Genomic DNA, 23,545 nt, shown 5'->3' on the forward strand with positions numbered 1-23,545 from the left:
TCTTCCTTTTGGTGCCGGTGATTTGTATGTGGGTGTAGAGTCTGCTGGTGCCGATGCCACATGATTGTAAGGTTTCCATCAATGACAATACCTTCAATCACCTACAATTTCTCATTGGAGTGTGCATTTTCCAACAGAACTTTCAACTTGTAATCAGATTTTAAAAACCCGATTTTGAAAGGATGAGTTATTTCCAACTTAGCAACTTGGAATTTCACCAAAAAATGGTTAAGACTTTCCAACCAAAGGGGAAGATCAATTATTTTCATCTTACTTGCAATCGGGTTTTTAAATCCTGAATGCAAGTAAAGAGGGAAAATGGGGAAAGACAATGCAATTCACAAATTGCTTTGCAAACTTGGAACAAAGGGGAAAATCTCTCACAAAACCAGCTAACATATATACAAATTGATCAAGAAAACTAAAATAAGAAAAACAAGAACAAGGGAAGAAAATATACCTTGACCAATAAAAATGACCTCCCAAGAACAAGAAGCAATCCTTGAAAGAAAAGATTGAATCTATTAAATAGACAACAAACTAAACTCCAAACCCTAGCCACATTTTTGAAAAAACATCGTATGGAGCAAAATGCCTATCCAAAGCATGAATAATCGGTCAAGTCAAGCATTTAACCTGTTGGTTCCCAAAACCACATATTGGAATACTTAAGGGTTTGCCAATTCCTCAACTAATCCAATTAGCTTTGGCCAATGAACAAGGATGGTTGAAGACCAAATCCCTCTGCACTTAAAGATCCACTAAATCTAGGCAGATATACCTCTTTCTCCCACACACACAAAAGAGATTGTTTAAAGTGGATTTAAGCTTTTTAGCAAATTACAAAAACTAGCAATCTATTGTTTTGCAATTTATGCTTTTTTTAGTGCTTTAAGTAAAATAATTTTGAAAAGAAATGAAAATGATTATAATAGTATATTAAAAATAAGAATACTTTCAGGACTTGAAAGAAATATGTAAAGATTAGTTCATATAGAAATCAGGAAGAATGTTTCCTTATTAGGGACCTTGAATGCATGACCAACCAGAACCTTAAAAGATGAATAGTAGACTAGTGCCTCTATCCACGGGTATTTATGATACTTTGTGGCCAGAAAATTCTATCAACTCCTAAGACAATATCAATTATGAAATATGAAGGTTTTAGTATGTGTTACACAACAATGAAGAACCCAATATCACTTTTAATGTAACAACATGTGATGGCACATCATAGTAAATCATGTAATAGATTTATCAAGAGGACGGAATAAATCATCAACACAGAAGTATGCACAATACTTAGGAAAAGAAACAATGAACCTTCATATATTAATCTTTAAGAGATGGTTTCATACACAAGTTGCACCTAACAATAATCCACTATAGTCTATTTTTCATAAAAGATACCTCTTTGTTCTATAGACTTCCCTAATACATATAACTTGCAATCCTGCCAGGCAATATCTATTTTCTGAGTCCTACCCCCTTTTCATACAAATGACTCATTACAAATATACATGCTAAGAGATACGAATGGAAGCACACACCCTTCTATTATCCTAAACAATTAACTGAACAGTAACTAAACAGCCTAACTAAAACATCGATTGCATTACAAACACAAAACTAAACAATGACTTAAGGTTTTTGATCCAGTCGGTGTCTGCACTTCTGAATGTGTCGTAAATAGCCTAGGTCTGTGTAGGTTGTTGCATTGAAGATCGCATCCCTGGCTGCGTTCTTGGTCATGTAAAAGTTCTCAAACTAGTCGGTCGTGTCATTCATATCAAGGATATCTGTTTTGGCAATGGCTTGGGATGCACTAAGTAAAGACTTACACTCAAAAAGCCATATGGTCTTATCTTTAATTACTCCTGCATCATCTACCAAATGGGGAACCCCGCGTTGAAAAATCTACTGGCATTCATCAAATTTAGACTTCAATTCCTTTGTAACTTCCTCATGTGTGGTAAGCAAACCTTGAAACTTCTTCTTCACCTTTTCTCTAGTCCATGTATCTTGTAACAATAGGTTGAGTCTATCTCAAATTCTAGTCTGTGAAACCATATTGTCCATGTTCATCTGATATACACCCCAGAACTCATCCAATGCCTTCTCCATATTGTCATATCTCTTACTCAACAAAACACAAGCAGTGTCAACCCTGATGCTCTTCATCTCCCTCTTCAACTTAGTATGCTCATAAGCTAATTTTTCAAATTTCTTCTTCCATTGACCTCCTAAATCAGTAATTTGAGGGATCGGATGCCCACTCCTCTTAAGGGTTTCTTCATATAAGGCCTTATATTTATTCTTCTTTGATATTTCATGTTTCATCTGGGCCTTGTTGAATTTTGAAATATTAATACCTATGTCAACTGTGATCATAGGATCTACCTCTCCAACTTTCAGGGTCATCATATAACCAAAAGATTTATCCACGTCTATAATTTTTGGCCTTTTATTGGGAGGGTATAAGGCCCATAGCAACATTTATTCCTCATTTGGATCGTACCTTGATCCAATAAAAATGTCTTTTACTCCTTGGATATTCAATTTCATATCCTTATTGTCCAAGTTCAGCAAAGAATCAAAGATAAACGAGGCACTCAGGTCCCAACCTGGAAACACAATTATTCCAGCCTATTCTAGTATTTGCCTCCCTTTTTGTGGGGCCATAGTCTCAACTTCTATGTCGATATCTTCCTTCAACCTCTTATTCATTTATGCCTCATTTTCAGGGGTAATATTTGGCACTGCTTCCCTTAATTTCTTACCCTTGAAATGGTACAGGAAAGATTTGAACTCTTTAGACTTTATAAATTGATCATCTAACACAAAAGAAACATGCTCTGTCATTCTTTCATTTGTTTCTACATTCAGTGCAATGATGAGCCTATCATGTTCTTCTGGATCTTTTTCTTTCTTAGGTGCCTGGAGCTTGGAAACAACTTCGTTCTCCTCTAAATCACTTTGGGCTGGTTCTTCCTCCATTTTTTCTAATCTCTACCTTCTCTCCTCTAGTTTTTTCTCCAAGGTCTCCATAACATCCGCCAGCTCTTCCACCTCCTTATTTCTACACATGTCTTCAAATTCATCCTCCTGCTGAAAATAACTTCATATGCTTTGGTAGACACAACTTTAAAATCCTGGAAATGAAGTGTACCAGAGAGGAAATCTTGCTTGTGTGCACCTCCAAAATACTTAGCATTAGAAACACTTAATTGCCTTACAATTTCCAAAAAAGCAATCATGTCTGGTGCAGGCTTTGCTAATACATACGGATAACCCTCAAATCTATAACATCGAACAAAAGTGAAGTTTTGGCATGAGTACCAATCACCCCAATTGTGATTAACCTTTTGATTCTTGTGCTCGTGAGGCCTAAGAAACTTCTTAACATCCTCAGTAAATGATCCCTGCAGAGGCTCACCAAAGAGCAAGAAAATTGGTTTAACAAAGAATTCCTCAAATTTGAGGTAATGATAATTCACATATCTGTAATCCTAGACAGAAACCCACAACTGCACTGGTTGATCCTGTCCATTCTTCCCTACTGTGTTTACATTCAAACCCTCTGACCACAATCCCTTGAATCTCCCATAAAATAAAATAATAGGCATTAACAACGAATAATGCTTGAAATGCTTGTCTAGATTATCTTTCAAGTTCATGAAGCCTTCATGCAGTCTGTCTACCAAGTATGAAGCAAAATCAAAAGCTCTAGGCTCATGTGTCTGGATATCTGCTGCTAAAACCAATGGTCCTATGTTTGCCACATCAGGAGCTTCAACTCCTCCAACCTGGCCACAAGCCATATATGTATACTATAGATACTTCTTGAAAATAGTCATATCATAAGGAGGACCATCTTCCTCTATTAGCCTCCCCTTTTCTACTTTGTGGATAGAGAGGTTCCAACCCTGATATGTACTATTTATCTTTTTGTATTCCTCTTCCAAATCCACAAATGATAAAGGCACATTTGCTTCTAGATCCACTCCAAAAACTTCCTGAATTGTGGCGACTGCAAAGTGAACGAAAGCAATCCCATCAGGCAACAAAATGCATCATTTGTTTGCATCATAATGTCTTACCAGGAGCTTCAATAAGTCAATATTTACAAAGACATTAGGTACCACAAGTTTACCTAAATCGGTGTTCCATGGGTTTGAAATTGGCATAGGCTCATCCCTGTGGAGGTAATGAAAGAGAAAAAACTCATGCCCACGCACTGTTGTGAGCACATCTCCAATCTCTCTATATCTATCCTCCAACTGCTCACGAATAGGCAAATTCACCTTAGCTCCGCGTGACCTAGCTCCTGGAGAGCCCATCTAATCTATCATATCTTGGTTTAATTTTCTTCGAGCTTTGTCGACTTCACCCTTCAATTTTTTTGTCATGGTGCTGGATACTTCAATAACCTTTCACTTTTCTTTTGAGCTTGACCCCTCCATCTCTATAAATTTCTTTACTCTATGCTCAATAGCTCAGAATATTTTCTCAACAAACACCTGATATCTTTTGGAATATCTCTGTGCGAAATGTTGTTATGTAACACTGGTTATATATACCAGGAAGTCCAATCTTGTACTTAGTTACCACAATCTTGATGGATTTTCTTCTTGTGGCAACAGACCTACCCAATAGATGCATTTAATGGAAGCCATTATGTCAATTTTTTATTTCAGGATCTCCAATGGCTAATCGGCGAGACTTTTCCTGATGATTCAATTGCTTAGCACCATTTGTTATGACTTTACTGCTTTTCACCTTCTGAATGGCACAAGTTATCCCAGCCAACTTATCAGGTCTCGAGATAACAATTTTATTTCTATCCTGATGGTTCACTTTATCTCGATGAGCACTCCTTCAGCTTTGGCTATGCATTTTAATTTAATACTCCATCGGCATAACTTTCTCCGATGCTATCACCTTTGGTTTTATTTTACCTAACCTATCGGGTATCGGCATATCTCATTTTATTTCTCTTCGATGCCCCAATGATCTTAGTACACCAATCCGCATTCTGACTAAGGCCTCCATGTTATCGACATAACTCACTTTGAAGGACTCCTAGCAACTCACCATCCACCTTAACAGTCCTATCGAGACTCAACATAGCATAAAATTTCTTCTTCTGATGTCCCGATGAGTCCCCAATTAATGTTGCTTTATCGGTATAGCCTCTGCCAATATCTCCACAGGCGCTTCTATCTTCATTGGGGGTTGGAATAGCCTTTTTCTATTCCTCTCAAAGTCCCAATAAGTCTCTGATGCACCTTTATGCTTTATACCTCTGGGTTTGCTTTATCGGTATAGGTAATACTGATAGTTTCGCCCTCTGATTCCTTAAGTCATCGAGGATCGACCTAACCATTTTTGGACTACTCCAATATGGTTCTTTTTTCTGATGGGCCCGCCTTCGATTCCCCTCAGTCATTGGGTATCGGGATAGACTTTTCTCGTTACTTTTGATCTCTTGATACTCTAAGTCCATGATCCACTTTGCCTCATCATTACAAGTTACACTGATGGCTTCATAGGTTATCGGTATAGAAATTTCTATGTTTTACCAATAAGCCGATATATGTCGATGGAAGACAACCTCCTTCTGCTTCATCAGAACAATATATCCCGATGGTATGACTTTTTCAAGAGCGTGCAGCATGCTGGGTATTTTTTAAGTGCTCTAATGCATCCGCCTATTGTTTCATCAGGATTACTTATGTTGATAATTGAAAATTTGCAATCCAGCACAAATGAGCCATCCATCCTAAATATTGGTGATCCCAACTTTTCCCATAGGGCCTGATACATACCAGAAGGCAATCCTAGATCATACCATAATGACTTCTCTGCTAACAAACATTTCCATAATGGATTCCTTGTGCAGTCTATACTTAGTGCATGCCCTTAGTGTGCCCAAGTGATACCTTGATACTCCTGAAACAACTGATCTTTTTAGAGAATTTTACCTATGCTAATAAAGCTCTTGCACATACAAACCAACAATAAATGCTCATATGATAAAAGAAAAAGGCCTCCATATAGCATAAAATATTTTGTAAAAATATGTGGTAACGCAAAATCCACGCCTAGATGAAAGAAGCCAAAATGCTTTAGGAGAGGAAAGATTTGTGGCATTTCAAGAAACACGTGTTTGTTGTTTGAAGGTCATTTAATTAGAAAAATTTCTTCCAAATGGCATGAAAGGAGATGAAAGATGCATTAAAATAGAAAGGAAACCTAAATGCCTTCTTCCTCCTTGAATATCTCCACAAAAATCATTGGAAATTTTTAAGTAAATCCACCTCTAAAGCTAGTTGGGTTCTTGAGGAAGGGCAACAAGTTTAAAATTGCAAAGAACATATGAAATCGGGTTTCTAAAACCCATTTTGCAAGCTTTAAAATGTCACTTTTCATGCATTAAGGGAAATTAGGTTTGTGAGAGAAAGCTACAAGTTTAAAATACATGTAAAAGGGAAATAAAACTTCCTTTACAAGTTTTAAACAAGTCAACAAAAGACATGTAAAGGGAAAATAAAATTCCTTTTACAAGTCACAAAAATAACTTAAAAATAAAACTTGTAATAGGAAAATAAAATCCCTATTACAACTTAAGGTAACTTTATAAAACTTGTAATAGAGGAGAATAACCCCTACCAAAACTTAAAATCACTTAAGTGGAACTTTTTAAATGAATTACAAGTTTTAATTAAACTTTATAATTTAAAGTTCACTTGTAATATGTCCAAAAAGTTCCTATAATGACTTAAAAGCCAAAAAGCAACAAGGGGGAAATAAAAAGTAAGTTACAAGTTCTATTTTTCATAAAGTGCACTTGTAATTAACTAAAAATTTCCCTACAAACACTAAAACAAAGGAAAACATAAAATTTGCAACTTAAAGAAAATTTCTCACCTGCAGTTAGGGAGAAAAAACCTGAAATTGAAAGAAAAACATAGCAAATGAACTCAAAACATGATTAAATTTGAAATGTAGTTTGAGGATGGACTAAGGATTAGTCTAGTCCAAGGGTAAGGCAAAATTCTTCCTTGGGAATCATGTCATAGAGTGAAATTTTCATTTTTTGACAATTTTTTTTTGTAATGGTCCATTTTTTAAAACAAAAATGAGGACAACATTATGTTTGTTATTGTTGTTCTTGATTAGGCCTAAATTTTAGGTTAAATTATTTAAGTTTTGTAAAAATTGATTCATCCCCCCTCTCAAATTTTCTTTATTGTTGTTACCAACAATTGGTATCAAAGCTAGATCCTCTGGAAGAAGCTTGACCGCTTGAGGAGATCTGGGATGGAAACTGTTGTTTTCAAGGAGAGTCCAAGATTTGATGGAAATAATTACACCATATGGAAGAATCAGATGGAGTGTCACTTGAAATGTCTTGGAGAAGATTATTGGAAGATCACAAAAAATGTTTACAATTGATGGAGGAGCATCCCCGGTTCATAGAAATCTTGCATCAACCAAAAATATTTTTCTTTCTGTTTGCAGTTTTAGCATTTCTTTATGTGTGTACCGGTTTTGGCTCACCGGATCCTGTGGAGTTGGATTCTACTTGAAGACTTGATCATCTTTCTTATTTCCAAACCACATCGCATTTGGATCATTTTCTGGCAAGTTATCACTATCGATTTCCATAACAGTTTCTTGTTATTGGTTAATAGTTTCTTGTTACCGGTTGCTTGGACCTATTTTGGTGATCTACTGAAACCCCTTCTAAAGCTTGCGGAGACTTGGGAATTGATTGAGATGTTCCTTGGCGTGTGACCAACCTTTCCCCATGATCTACACTTCATCCTTTGGATTTTCTGAAGGAATCTCTTGGCAGAGGCCGACCTTGTTGGTTTTACACATTTGTTTGGAGATGTTATTCCTTCAGTTCATCTAATCTGAATTGGTGTCCGATCTTTATAAGGTAGTGATCCTTCCCTATGTTGTAGCCCTTTGTTGTTTTTGAGAAGTGAGCTCTAGGTAGTGTACCTAAATGCATGTTCATTCCCCATTATAATATTTACACATACTATTATAGAGTATCATCATATTGTGGGTAGGTTCCCACTGTGGTTTTTCCCTTAACTGGGTTTTCCAGGTCAAAATTTGTGTGTTATGTGTGTTGTTGATGTGGTGTTTATTTTTGTTATTATTGTTCTTGATTAGACTTGAAGTTGAGGTTAATTTTTTTAAGTTTGGTGAAAATTGATTCACCCCCCCTCTTAGTTTTCCTTCATTGATGTTGCCGACAATTGGTATCAGAGCTAGATCCTCTGGAAGAAGCTTGACCGCTTAAGGAGATCTGAGATGGAAACTGTTGTTGTCAAGAAGGGGAGTTTGAGATTTGATTGAACTAACTACACCATATGGAAGAACCGGATGGAGTGTCACTTGAAATGTATTGGAGAATATTATTGGAAGATCACAAAAAATATCTATAATTGATGCAGGAGCATCCCCGGTTCATAGCAATCTTGCATCAACCAAAAATCTTTTCCCTTTTGTTTTGCTTTATGTTCGCAGTTTCAACATTTCTTTCAATGTGTACTGATTTTGGCTCACCGGATCCTGTGGAGTTGGATTCTACTTGAAGAATTGATCATCTTTCTTATTTCCAAACCACATCGCATTTGGATCATTTTCTGACAAGTTATCAATATTGGTTTCCATGACAGTTTCCTAGTATCGGTTAACAGTTTCTTGTTACCGATTGCCTGGACCTATTTTGGTGACCTACCGGAACCCCTTCTGAAGCTTGTGGAGCCTTGGGTATTTATTCTGATATTCCTTGGTGTGTGGTCAACCTTTTCCCATGATCTACACTTCATCCTTTGGATTTTCTGGAGGAATCTACTGACCTTGTTGGTTTTACACGTCAGGTCTTATTCTTCATGTTTTGACCCCTTTTTGGGCCGATCGGATCTCCTTGGATCGTATAAATCATTGTAATTGAGCAATAGAATGTATTGAAGGTTTAAGATAGAACATAAAGGAGAGATCTATAGTTTTGAGGCCCCGATTGTGACCTATTATGTATTTTGAGCATGTTCTAGCAGGCATGTGAGCTAGTTATGTTGTAACTTGGTTGTTACCAATTGGTTGTAATCTATTTTCATGTTATAATTCAATTTGTTCTGCATTGCCTCCATCATATCTTTATGTTTCCGTTGTGTTTACTCTTGTTGATCAGTCCGAAATGATCTCTTTAAGGTCCCTCCTAACCGGTGACTGCTTCAACAATGTTCCTTAGAATGGTCTTGTTACTACAAATGAGATCAAGGATGCTGAACAGGACAATGCTTCTCAATCTTATCACTTGTCATCTCTGAATCAAGACAATGCTTGACAATGATTGTTAGGGCTGCTAAGATTGAAGAGAAAGATGAATGGGTGATTGACATTGCTTGTTGACATCACATGACAGGCGATAAAGGTAAATTTATGAATATAGAGAAGTATGATGGTGATGTAGTAAGATTTGGAGGCAACAAAGCTTTGTAATCTATGGTAGAGGTTCTATTTCTCTTGATGGTAAGCATAATAATGATAATGTTTTATATGTTGAGGGTTTGAAGAATAATATTTTGAGTGTTGGTCAAATGGTTGATAAGGGATATGATTTACAATTCAAGAATGTGAAATATAAAATCTTGAATAGCTCCAGTATAGAATTTGCATCAGGAAATAAAACTAAAGGTAATATCTTTCATCTGAATGCTAGTGAGAAAAATTGTTTGATTGCTCGGATTGATGAAAGTTGGTTGTGGCATAAGAGGATGTGTCATATTAATTTTGACTACATGATTAAGATAAGTTCTATCTAAGTTGTTAGAGATATTCCTAAGATAGTGAATCCTACTAATCCGGTGTGTAAAGAATGTCAATTGGGAAAGAAAACAAGAATTTCATTCAAGAGAAAACAAAATACATCTAATGGGATATTAGATCTTGTGCATACTAATTTATTTGGTCCTTCTAGGGTGAGAAGCTTGTAGTGTGACATATACTTTATGTTGTCGATTGATGACTATTCTAGAATGATGTGGATCACTTTTCTAAGGGAGAAATATGAAGCACTGTTGAATTTCAAAATATTCAAAGATAGGTTGGAGATAGAGATAGGATTCAAGTTGAAGTGTCTAAGATTTGATAGAGGAGGAGAATTCACTTCTATTGAGTTTAATTCCTTTTGTGAAGAGCATAGAATTATGAGATAGTTATCTACTCCGTGAACCCCTTAGCAGAATGAAGTTAGTGAAAGGAAGAACATAACTATTTTGGATGTTGTTAGGAATATGATGATTGAAGGAAATGTTCTGAATATCTATTGGAGAGAAGTTGTTAGCACTGTTGTGTACACATTCAACTAGGTGCATATAAAAGGTGATTCTGGTAAGACCCCTTATGAGTTATGGTTTGGTCATGTTCCTACAATTAGATATTTCAGAATCTTTAGAAGTAAATGTTATATCAAAAGAGGAGGATATAAGAAAATTTTATTAAAGATGTGATGAAGGAATCTTTTTTGGATATTCTACTAAGAGAAAGGTCTACTGGTGTTACAAAAAAGACAGAAAAATAGTGGAAATTGCAAATTTGAAGGTCGATGAGAGCCATGAGAAACAAATCAGAGCATGCAGATATGAATCTAATGATCAAGATGCTAGTTCAAAGCAAGTGCAGACTCAAAGCATAAAATAGAGTGATCCAGAAGAGTAAATCCAGATGTTGTTGGTGTTGAAGAAGTTCAAGAGACTGAAAATCATAACAATTAGAAGACCCCCAGGTATGTAAGATTAAATAACTTATAGAATCAAATTATTGGTGATAAAAATAAAGGTGTGATGACTACAAGACAAATTGTTGCTGAAGAAACATGTCTGATTTCCAAGATTGAGCCTAAAGATGTTGTTGAAGCTTGTAAAGATGAAAATTGGGTAAAAGCTATGGAAGAATAATTAAATTAGATCGAGAAGACCAATACATGGGAACTTGTTCCAAGACCTAAATACAAGAATTTAATTGGTACTAAATGGGTATTCGAGAATAAACTGAATGAATATGGAGAAGTTGTTAGAAACAAAGAAAGACTGGTATGTAAAGGATATTCACAGATGGAAGGAATTGATTTTGAGGAGACTTTTACTCTGGTAGCTAGAATTGAAGTTGTTAGATTATTTCTTCCATATGTTGCTTATAAGAATTTCAAGGTATATCAAATGGATGTGAATTCAACCTTTTTGAATGGTGAGTTGGAAGAAGAGTCTACATTAAACAACTGGATGGATTTTCATTGACAGATGAAGAAGAATGGTATGTAGATTGAAGAAACCATTGTATGGACATAAAAAAGCACCCAGAGCTTGGTATGCTAGATTAGAAAAGTATTTGATGAAGCTAGGATTCTGTAAAGGTACTACTAATAGTAATTTATACTTCAAGATTGATAATGATAACATTTTGATTGTTGAAGTTTTTGTTGATGACATTATTTTTGGAGGAGATGATGATTTGAGTAAGAAGTTTGTCGATGATATGCAAAAAGAGTTTGAGATGTCTATGATAGGCGAAATGGAATTATTCTTGGGACTGCAAATTACACAGACCGATAAAGGCATTTTCATATCTCAATCAAAGTATGTAAAGGAATTGTTGAATAAGTTTGGATTAGGTGATTCCAAACCTATTGGAACTCCTATGGTAACTGGATGTAGTATGACAAAAGATGATGAATCTATGAAGGATAATAAGACTTTGTATAGATATATGATTGGTGGACTATTATATTTGACTCGGACTAAACCAGTTTTTATGAATGTTTTATGTCTTGTTGCAAGATTCCAAGTTGATCCTAAGGAAAGTCATGTTACTACTGTGAAAAGGATATTCAAATATTTGAAGGCAATAGTTGATTATGGTTTGTGTTATTCGAAGAATGATGATTTCATTTTAAGTGCTTATACTGATGTTGATTGGGTAGGTGATGTTGATGACCAAAAGAGTACAAGTGGTGGTGCATTCTTTCTAGGGAAGAAGTTGGTTTCATGGATGAAAAAGAAGCAAGATGCTATTTCTTTATCTACTGTAGGAGCTAAATACATTTTTGCTTCTAGCAATTGTACTGAAGTAATTTGGATGAAGTAGATGTTGAAGGATATTAGAGTTGTTTATAATGAGTCTACTACTATATATTGTGACAATTCAAGTGTTATCAATATTTCTAAGAATTTGGTATTGCATTACAAGACAAAACACATATCAATCAAGTTTCATTTCTTGAGAGAGAAGGTGAATGAGAAAGAAGCTAGATTGGAGTATGTATCTACAAAGGAACAAATTGTAGATATCTTTACAAATCCTTTTTCTGCAGATACATTTCTATATCGAAGAGAGAAGTAAGGAGTGATTGCCCCTACTAACGTGAACTAGATGAATTGAGATGCATCAATCTAGTGGACTTCATAGTCTTATCCTGATATGCAGATTAATGAGTGGGTACTGCTACTCAAAGGGAGTAGTCAATGGTGTGTTTCAATTGTTCAGATTTGCGAGTTTATCCAAAGGTGGAGAGATTATTTTCCTCTAGGGGAGAGCATAATGCTTTGTCTGTGCCTTTTGCATTGATGTCAAAGGGGGAGAGAAGCATGTGAAAAATTGTCTTATCTATCTAAGGAAGAGAGGTATGTGTGCATGATCGCACGGGGAGATTGTTGGAGTTGATTTCTTTCTTTGCATTGATTTCTTTTCACATTCATATATTGCCATCAATGCCAAAGGGGGAGATTGTTGGATATTAGAGTTGTTGGAATGTGTTGTTGTCATTGATGTCAACATATTCTTGTGTTCTTGTGCTTCAGTGTTGCAAAGAATTGGTTTGGTTGGTATAATGCAGATATGTTGATGCAGATTTAAGGATTTAGATATTAGTATCTTTGGTTGATTCAACATGAGTTTTAGTGCTCTGGAAGTTGATTTGATCAAGTTATGAGGTTTGGTGTGATGAATGGTTTTTCAGCTGGTTAATCTATATTGCAGAGTTATGATTTATGATTTGTATTGCTTCATAATTGATTTTAGTGCCCACTCTTGAGCTGACTCTTGTTTCATTTTGGATTGACTTGATCGGACCTTTATTTTTGTGTGATGGATATGCTAGATATGATTTGACTTATATGATGCATGGATATTGTTTATGACTATTTACGTTTCTTAGTTGATGATTTTGATGGTAGACATTACTTGATCTTACACTATTTCATATTATTGACTATGCCCATGATTAGTTATGACTTCTACATGGTTAGATGTTCATTATGATGTTAATCGCTAAATGCATTATATCATGATTGATGCATAGATGGTTAGTAATAGCATTTTGATTATCATGTGCTTTGATAGATTCTATGGAGTATGTTTCATTCTGTAATGGACATACTAACCCTAGTTTTGATTTGCTTGTGATGCGATGTTTCATGAGTTATGTGTTCACTATATGGATATTGTTTGACTGCCTTCATGGGGGATCAACGTCACATCACTATTTGCGAGTAGGATGTGTCATTGCGATATCCCTCCACCTGCATGTTATATATATATATATATATATATATATGCACATGTATCATCATTGTGGTTGTAGGGTTGCAGGTACTAAGACATTCATTCCTCTTGGACAATCGGGTGTGAGCTCCCCTAGCTTTACAGGTGTGAGCGTGTCTCTTCCTGATGGCAAATATGTGGTTCGGAGGTGTCATTGGTTCCCTACCCACACTCTAGGTCTAGGTTGTCATTGAGTACTTGTCGTCAGTCTTGGCGAAGTCCATCATGTCGTGTCGGTCATCATGATTTGTGAGTATGTAGCATGGTGAATTTGATTATTTAGTCTATTTAATTTATTTAATTGTGGTTATCGAATTAGAGTAATATATTAGTTATTTAATTTCTTTAATTGTGATTTATTGATTTAGTAATGGATTGATTGTTTAATTTATTTAATTGATGATAAATGATTTATTGCGATTGAGTAATTATTTAATAATAATTTATGATTTTATTAGTGATAGCGTTATTTTAATTTAACGATTTTTTATTTTTTAATTATTTCTCATGATTGAATTTAAATTAACATTTATTTGGATTATTGAGATTTTATTTAAGAAATAATGTCTTTAGTTGATTTGATTTATTGAATTTATTTAATTATTTCGCTTTATTGATTTTATTTATTGACGATTTTAATCTTTATTTAATTATTATGGGTTTGATTATTTAAATAATTTGTATTAATAGCGATATTTTGAATATTTGGAAATAATAATAATGATAATAATGGTAAATATTAAATAACTACCCTATCTATTATATTATAATGTCATAATAATATTTTGGTTATTATTACGTTGATAAGAGTAATTTACTTTTATTTTGATTTTTATTTCAATTTGGTATTTGAATATCCCATCAAAGATAATGGGAAAAAAATGAATTTGTTTTATGCCATAGTTGATGAAGGGGAATATTTTAAATAAAATATTATCATTAGCTAATTGAGAGGCTAGGGCTTTATTGTTTTTCCTTTTTGTTTTTTTTTAAACTTGTCGTGAAAGCATCATTCTACTTGGACACTCATTTTTTCTTTTCTCCTTGTCTCTCTTTGCAATTATCTTCTTCTGCAACTTAGTGAACTTGGGGGTTTTTTCTGTCTACAATTGGATCTTGGTTTTGGAGTATAATTGTGTTGATTGCTGGAGGTTGTCAGCAGGGTCTTTATCAGAGATTTCTCTTCCATCACTCAAGGAAGAGGTTGGTCTTTGTTCTTCCTTTTTCTTTCATGTCTTTTTTTTTTAGATTTGAAACCCTGTGTGTATTCTCTATGACTATGGGGTTTATGTCTTAAAATGTAAATTGAAATTAATGGGGGGTGTTGCTATTTTAATGGTAGTTGGGTGAGAACAATGTATATGAAATCTGCAATTTGTTATAGTTTCCTTGTTCATGATTTGGAATCAAAGGAAATGTAAGGTTTGGGTTTTCTATAGCCTGTATCTAGTAATTTTGATGATTATCTGTTATTTTAGATTATCTATCATTTTGTTCGTAGAACATCTATTATTTTGGGGACTTATTGCATTCTACATTACCCATATTTTGGATGGGGTTGTTGGCATGTTTATGTCATCCCCTTGTTTCATGTTCTCTTTTTTTTTCAGCTATTTATTATGCCCATATCATGGGCTTTATGCCAACACCACCCATGACATGGTGGATGTTGTTGCACCACCCATGTCGTGGTGGTGCATAGAACCACCCACGTCATGGTGGGTGCAGCAGCACCACCCATGTCATGGTGGTGCATGGCACCACCCATGGCATGGTGGGTGCAATGGCACCACCCTTGTCATTAAGGTGCACATCACCACCCACTACATGGTTGGTGCAGCAACACCACCATGATGTGGTGAGTGCTCAACATCACCCATGACATGGTGGGTGCAGCACCACCACCAATAACGTGGTGGGTGTAGCACCACCACCAATAACATGGTGGGTGCATTGCACCACCCGTGTCATGGTGGGTGCACAACACAACAACACCACAATTTTATGGTGTTGGGACGACTATCTAATTCCGCCCATTTCATGAGATGTTACCTGTTGTTTAGAATTCACCCATATTTGAATGGGGTGTACTGAATTAAACACCCATTCGATGGGTTTGATACATTTGCCATCTGTAATTAGTGTGCTGGGCAGTTTTGGGAAAATATGTGCTTAGTAATTCAAATGTTGTAAATGTAGTCTTTTATTTGATAATTTTATTTTGTTGAGCATATGAGTCCATGTAATGGTTGTGTTCAAGTTTAGAGGTTGGAATATTAAGTTCAGTTGTGATTTGGGGAAAACTCGCGAGTTACAACATGGGCCAAGCATAATGTAAACACTGCCCCCAACTTATTTTATTGTCTTCTATTGTGGATGTCATTTTATGTAATCTGTTATGTTGCATTTTGGTACCAGAGGCTGTCTTGCATGTGTTGTATTTCAGATTCATTTTAGTTTCAGTTTTGATGCCTTTGTTGGATGCAAGACTTCTATTGTTACATGGATAAGTCTCATGATGTTTTGCCATGGGAGTTGTTTTACTTATGTTGCTGATTTTAAGGACAACAAGTTTAAGGACCTTGTTGGGTTTATATTTATTTGGTTGCAGCAGCATTATGACTTGGTTTATGTATTTCATCGGTAAAGAAGCTCATTTCTCTTGTACATTGATGTTTAAATTTTATGAGTATGTGTCTATGCATGATTTGGCATTGCATGATGTTAAATTTCAGGTTTTCACATTTAGTTTAGATCCTCTTGTGATGTTGTTTATGTGTCCATGTAAAGGGAGTGGGATCCTTTGCAACACCTAAGGTCACAAGAGATGGACTATCATGAGGTTCCTTGTAAGGATGCATGAAGTCCAGACCTCTTGGGCATAAAAGAGTTTACCTTGTTTTAATCAAGTGATAACTAATTAATGAATGGGAATGGGTAGTTAGACAATTAAAAAGATAATAATTGATAGTGCCTCACGACTTAGTCTTAGGGAGGATGTTTTAGGTTGAGCATGAGAATACCGTGGAGATGGTAAGCCAATCTCCCTTGGTCTCTCAAAGGTTGAGATGACTCCACATGCCCTTAGACTAGAGCCTTGTTTTGGTACAACATGTGATGACACTCCTTGTACATGTGTTTCCCTTATGTTTTACATTCGAATTTATATCTTGATGTTGTGTCAGCCTTTGGGAGTTAATTTCATTGTTGATTGCATTGATGTATGGTATGTGTGTATGGAAGTCTTCCTTGGTGTTAGTCCCTTTGGTCTTAAGTGATGAGGGCACAACCCGAGAAACAAAAAAACACAGCAAATTGCAATAAAAGAGACACAAGAGATATTACTATTATTATCTGAAAACTATCTACAATACATTCATACATGAAACTAAGAGGAATAAATCCTCACAAGCTGCAACACACAGCTTACAGAGTTTTCTGGAAACCCTCTCAATTCTATTTCCCAACCCAGAAACTAAACTCTCTAAAACTCTCATACAACAGCTCCTTTGAAAAGTTTCTACATGTGAGTCTTAAATATACTTTCTTCTATTTTGGAGCTTAAATTACAATATATAAATTACCAAATGATGGACAAATGCCAAAACATGAAATTAGAAATTTGAAAATACAGCCAGATTCAAAAATTAGAACTTTCTGAAAATTGTCCAACTTTTGACAGCCATAACTTTTGATCCAGGAATCAGATTTACGAACCGTTTGAAGCATCGGAAAGATCTCTAAGTGTAGAATATGCTAGAAGTATGATTCATCAATTCCTACCATTTTTAGGCATGTTTGACACTGTTTCATGCCTCAAATCTGACTTGAAAGAAAAAAATTCAGTTTTTTAGGAAATTGAAACTTTAATAACTTTTAAACTATTAATTATTTTGACCTGATTCTTTCTCCAATGAGCTTATTTTTCCTTCCTTAATCTTCCTTTAGATTTTGGGCTCCATCCACCTTCAAATAAAAACCTTCTATTTTTGGTAGTCAGCTAGAAAATGCAACTTGTCAATTCTGAGAGTTGGAATCTCTTATTTGTCCAAAAGGGTATCTAGATCTGCAAAAACATTAAAGAAAACCAAAACAAAAATAAATATTTTTTGGGTGATGTAGGATTGCCCTTACACCACCGGATGCTCCTGCATCAGACACTCGGGGTAGATTGAGAAGTGACCTTGTCACATCTCAACTGGTTGAGGAAAACCCATATGGTCAACCTCTGTCTTGGACATCCATGAAGAATCATCAATTGGTCTTCCCCTCCATTTCACTAGATACTCCTCATACTGCCTATTTTTGGTACTCTTCTCATGGCTATCTAGAATTGCTTCGATCTCCTCCTTCTCAGAAGTACGTGCAAGAATTTTGTATTGTTTTAGTGATGTCTCATCCTCTGTGTCACCTTCATGATATTCTATTAAGTCTGAAATGTTGAACATAGGGGAAATGTTAATTCCTTCTGGCAACTCTACCTCATATACATTTCTAGATTCATGCTTCTTCACTATCTTGTAGTGACCAATTTTCTTCATCTTCAACTTATTATATGTCCCCATTGGAAACCTTTCCTTCTTAAAGTGGACCATCACCTCATCACCAACCTAGAACTCCTTATACCTCCTTTTTTGATCTTCCTTTTCCTTATACTACAAATTCATCTCACTGATGTGCTTCCTCACCTCTTCGTGTATATTTCTGATGTGTTCTACAAAGTCTTCGACTTCAGCACTTGTATGCTTTCCCTGGTCCATATTCCTCAATTTTGGAATGGTCCTTGGACTACTTCCATATACAATCTAGAATGGTGATCTACCAGTGCTCCTATTGACAGAATTGTTGTAAGCAAATTCTACCTATGGTAAGATCACATCCCATCCCTTAGGTTTGTCTCCTACCAAGCATCTCAGTAGGTTACCCAGACTTTGATTCACCACTTTAGTCTACCCATCAGTTTGTGGATGGTGTGTAGAACTGAACTTCAAATCTGTCATCAACTTCTTCCCCAAGGTCCTCCAAAAGTATCTAGCAAATTTGGTATCACGATCTTAAATGATACTTTTTGGTAAACCATGCAGTCTTACCACCTCCCTGAAGAACAAATCAGCAATGTGGACAACATCATGGGTCTTATGGCATGGAACAAAATGTGTCATCTTTGAAAACCTATTAACCACCACAAAAACTAAATCATTCCCTCTTTGTGTCCTTAATAAACCAAGAACAAAATCCATACTTATATCATCCCATGGCCTCTCAGGTATAGGTAACAGCTGATACAACCCTATATTCTGGCTCACTCCTTTTTCCCTTTGGTACGCTCTGCAACTCTACACAAATTTCTTCACATCATGTGATAAATGAGGCCAATAATAATATTCATTTATGATGGAAATGGTCTTATCCCGACCAAAGTGTCCTGCCATCCCTCCACTATGCTTCTCTTTGATCAAATTCTCCCTCATGGAGCTCCTTGGAATGCACAACTATCTTCCCTTGAATAACATATCTTCCTGGATTATGAAATCCAACCACCTTGTCTTGTCTAAAGTAACAGGCTCCTTGCAAGCTTTCCAAGCCTCTACAAAATCAAGATCCTTTGGATACAATGTCTTGAGTTCATTGAACCCAACCACTTCAGACTGCATCTTTGTCAACACAATCTACCTCCTACTTAAGGCATCTGCATCTCCATTAAACCTTCCACTTGGTAAACCCTTAGGCACATTATCAGACACAATGTTCTAAAACTCATTCAACAAGTTACCTGAAACTTCTACAGGCACCTCTTTACAATCTTCTCTATCCACTCTAGGAATTGAAGCAAAACACACACATTTGTGTTTCTTATCTTACTACTACATATATTTTCTTCCACATCCTTCAGGGGCTTCAGCTTATGACGAACCCCATCCTTTGTTAGGATATAGGTATTTGCATGGCCATCATGTACAACATGCATATCGAACTGCCATGACCTCCCTAATAGCATGTGACATGCATCCATAGGTATGATGTCACAAAGTACCACATAATGGTAACTTCCAATCTTGAATTTCACCAAACATCATTCATTCACCAAAACCTTGTGGTCATTCTGCAATCAAGCTATCTGATATGGCTATGGATGTCTTTCTCTCTTCAACTTCAACTTTGTAACCATTTCTTCAGACACCATATTATCAGTGCTCCCACTGTCAATAATCACATTACAACACTTATCTCTACATTTGCATCTGGTGTGAAATAAACTCTGCCTCTAATCTAGTTCTTTCACCACATTCATTAGGGTTCCCCTGATAACTAGGGTTTCCCCCCTTTCAACATCATCAAAATGTTCTGACTGGGATTTTTCATTTGCATATGTCACCCATGCATGGTCATCATTCCTTATGTCTGTCCTTTGTTGATGTTGTGAGTATTAAAAGGCTCTATTCCCTTCTTCCCCACACTAGAAACAAGTTCCTCTAAAACCACCTCTCCCAGATGCTTGTCCAGGTCTTCCTCTTCCTTTTCCTCTATGTTCATCATGATTCTAATCAAATGGGTGATAGCAATTATCACCCCTCTAATTTTTACTGGGACCCTCTTCATCATTTTTCTTTTGATCTTCATTTCGGCTTCCAAAATATTTTCACTGCCTCTACTACCTTGGGCTTTCCCTTTTTGCTTTCCTTTCAACCTCTTATTCAACTTCTCTTCAACCTTTAAAGCAAATTGATATGTTTCTTCAATACTATCCATTCTAACCAGAATTAGTTCCTCTTCAATACTTGGTCGCAACCCATTAAGATAACATGCAACTTTCTCCTTGTTTGCCTCTGCATGACTCATTCTAATGATTATTTTGGAAAATTCCTTTGTATACTCCTTCACAGACTTGTTACCTTGCTTCAACCCTTGCAGTTTCTTCAGCAAATCCAGCTCATAGTCCATAGGGATGAACTATTTCTTTATCTTATCAACCATGCGATCCAATCTGGTGATCTTTCCCTTTCCTCTCTGATTTCTATCCAATTGGACCTCTTTCCACCAGATATTTACATGACCTTTCAGCTTCATTTTTGCAAACTTAACCCAATTTGGGTCTTCTATCTCCTCATATTCAAAATATTCCTCCAACTCGTTAATCCAATCAATTAACTCTTTTGGGTTTAGATTCCCAGAATAATTTGAAACCTCAATTTAGGGTCTCTTCCCAATTTGAGAAATGGCCATCAACAATTGAGCCTGATCTTGATCTATTGCTTCTTCCAATTCACTTGAGGATGAATCTTCAACCTTTCCTTCATCATCACTTTCTCCTCTCCTCATATTAAACCCTCTTCTCAACTCTTCTTGTAGTGCATCAATCTGTCTCTAGAGGGCTCTCAAACCCTCATTTGCCAAAGCATTCCTTCCACCAACATTTCTAGCACCAGCATTTCTGCCACCATACATCACTCTTGGAGGCATCTTGAACACAAGCCCATAATAACAAATCCTGGTATGAACTACCTCACGTTCGGTGATATGTTCACACACTCAGGAATAACCCATTCTGATACTACTTGATGAGGGCACAACTCGAGAAACAAAAAAACACATCAAATTGCAATAAAAGAGACACAAGAGATATTACTATGATTATCTAAAAACTATCTGCAATACATTCATACATGCAAATAAGAGGAATAAATCCTCACAGGCTCCAACACACAACTAACGGAGTTTTCTGGAAACCCTCTCAATTCTATTTCCCAACCTAGAAACTAAACTCTCCAAAACTCTCATACAACAAATTCAACAACTCCTTCCCAGTTTCTACATATGAGTCTTAAATAGACTTTGTTTTGTTTTGGAGCTAAAATTATAATATAGAAATTACCAAACAACGGACAAATGCCAAAACATGAAATTGAAAATTTGAAAATATAGTCAAATTCAAAATTAGAACTTTTTGAAAATTGTCCAACTTCTGGCAGCCATAACTTTTGATCTGGGAATCGGATTTACAAATTGTTTCAAGCGTCAGAATGATATTTAAGTGTACATTATGTGTAAGAATTCACTCCACTGATTCCCACCATTTTCGGGCCCGTTCGACACTGTTTAATGCCTCAAATTTGACTTGGAAGAATTTTTTTTGGTTTTTCAAGAAATTGAAACTTTAATTAACTTCCAAATTGTTAATTATTTTGACCTCATTCCTTCGCCAATGAGCTTATTTTTCCTTCCTTAATCTTCCTCTAAATTTTGGGCTCCATCTACCTTCAAATAAAAACCTGCTATTTTTGAAAGTCAGCTAGAAAAAACAACTTGTCAATTCTTAGAGTTGGAATCTCTTATTTCTCCAAAAGGGTATCGCGATCTGGAAAAATATTAAAGAAAACCAAAACAAAAAGAAATATTTTTTGGGTGATGTAGGATTGCCCTTACACCACTGGATGCTCCTACATCAGTGTCAACCTAGGTGTAGTGTGTGTGTTGGGACCTAGTTACATCTCCTAGCTCGGGGGGTGGTTCCTTGTAGGTTCCACATTGGTCGAGTATTTGGAGCTTTTTTCCATTAGGGTTATTCTCTTCTCGTTGTTGTGCTTCTTATGAGTGGACTCAGATATTTCTTCTAATGGCTATGGATTCTATGGAGTAGATTTATGTATTAACCCTTATGGTTTATGAGATGTACTTGTTATGTAATAATGTAAAAACCATTTGAAAGATTGAGCAATCTTAGGATCATATGGACTATGTAATAGTAGCATGTAGTGTATCCTTGATTGTACATTAGACTTAGGAATTCAATGGAGTTCTTCATATGATTTTGTTATGTAATAGCTCATATGTAACATTGAGTTATGAATGGTTATGCCACCTTTGGACTACATTTTAAATGTGTAAAGAGTATAGACTCTTGGTTATTTATTTTGTCTTGATGATGTTTGTAATGAATGACTTCATATGTTGTCATTGATGGAACATGTACACACACACATGTTCACATTGTCTATCAGTATTACTTCTAAAAGCTACTTGTATTGCAATCGGTATTAGAAGTTAAGTTTATGATAGTGTCAAACCGGTACATGGAGACAACTGGTATATGCAGGAAATAACTTGACATCAACTTGAAGATCCAACGGAGGTTATCAAAGAAGCAATTGAGGACAATCGGTTTACATGTTGAAATGGTTAACTCCAACCGTTATCAATGTTCCAACTGGTATTCATTGATTGTGTGATGAGTTATCACCGGTCATGATGAGTTACCCTAACCGATAAATTTTGGCGGTAATTTGTGATGAGTTATGTTTGATTTTCCAGATACACTCCACCTAGGAAATTGTGATATGATTTCCAATCCGACATGAAATCTAAATGTCTATATAATGACATTATGATGAACTATTTTGGATATATGATATGAGATGATTTGATGCGAAGATAGAAGTCTTAAGTTGTTGAAGGCATTGCAGAGCATGTTGGTTATGCAGTTTTGAGTGTGCAGAAGAGGACCTATTCAAGCAAGTTGTGCTACTTCTAGATCACATGACCTGTTATTTTCTAATCACTATAACAGTCAAATCCCCTAATCGGGTAAGCTCTAACAAGCTTCATTGTACAAATCCTTTTACAAGGTGATCCATTAGTTTGGATTCAAAAATCCTCTATCGAGATTACTCCTAAAAGGGTACTACCTTTAACAGGGTATAGCTCCTAACAGAGATTTGGGATCTTTAACAGGATTCACTCCTAGCAGAGCACTTTTGTGGACCTTAATCGGTTAGTTACCTATTACTGCAGATAGTTAACTTGTGAGTCCCATCTCATCGTGGTTTTTCCACTTTGGGTTTTCCACGTATAAATACTTGTGTTATGGTGAATGTTTTACTGATTGTGGATGCTTTAATATCATTTTGGATTGCATGCATAGTGT

The sequence above is a fragment of the Cryptomeria japonica genome, chromosome 1 (genome assembly GCF_030272615.1).
Source record: "Cryptomeria japonica chromosome 1, Sugi_1.0, whole genome shotgun sequence".
In the NCBI taxonomy this organism is placed as follows: domain Eukaryota; kingdom Viridiplantae; phylum Streptophyta; class Pinopsida; order Cupressales; family Cupressaceae; genus Cryptomeria; species Cryptomeria japonica.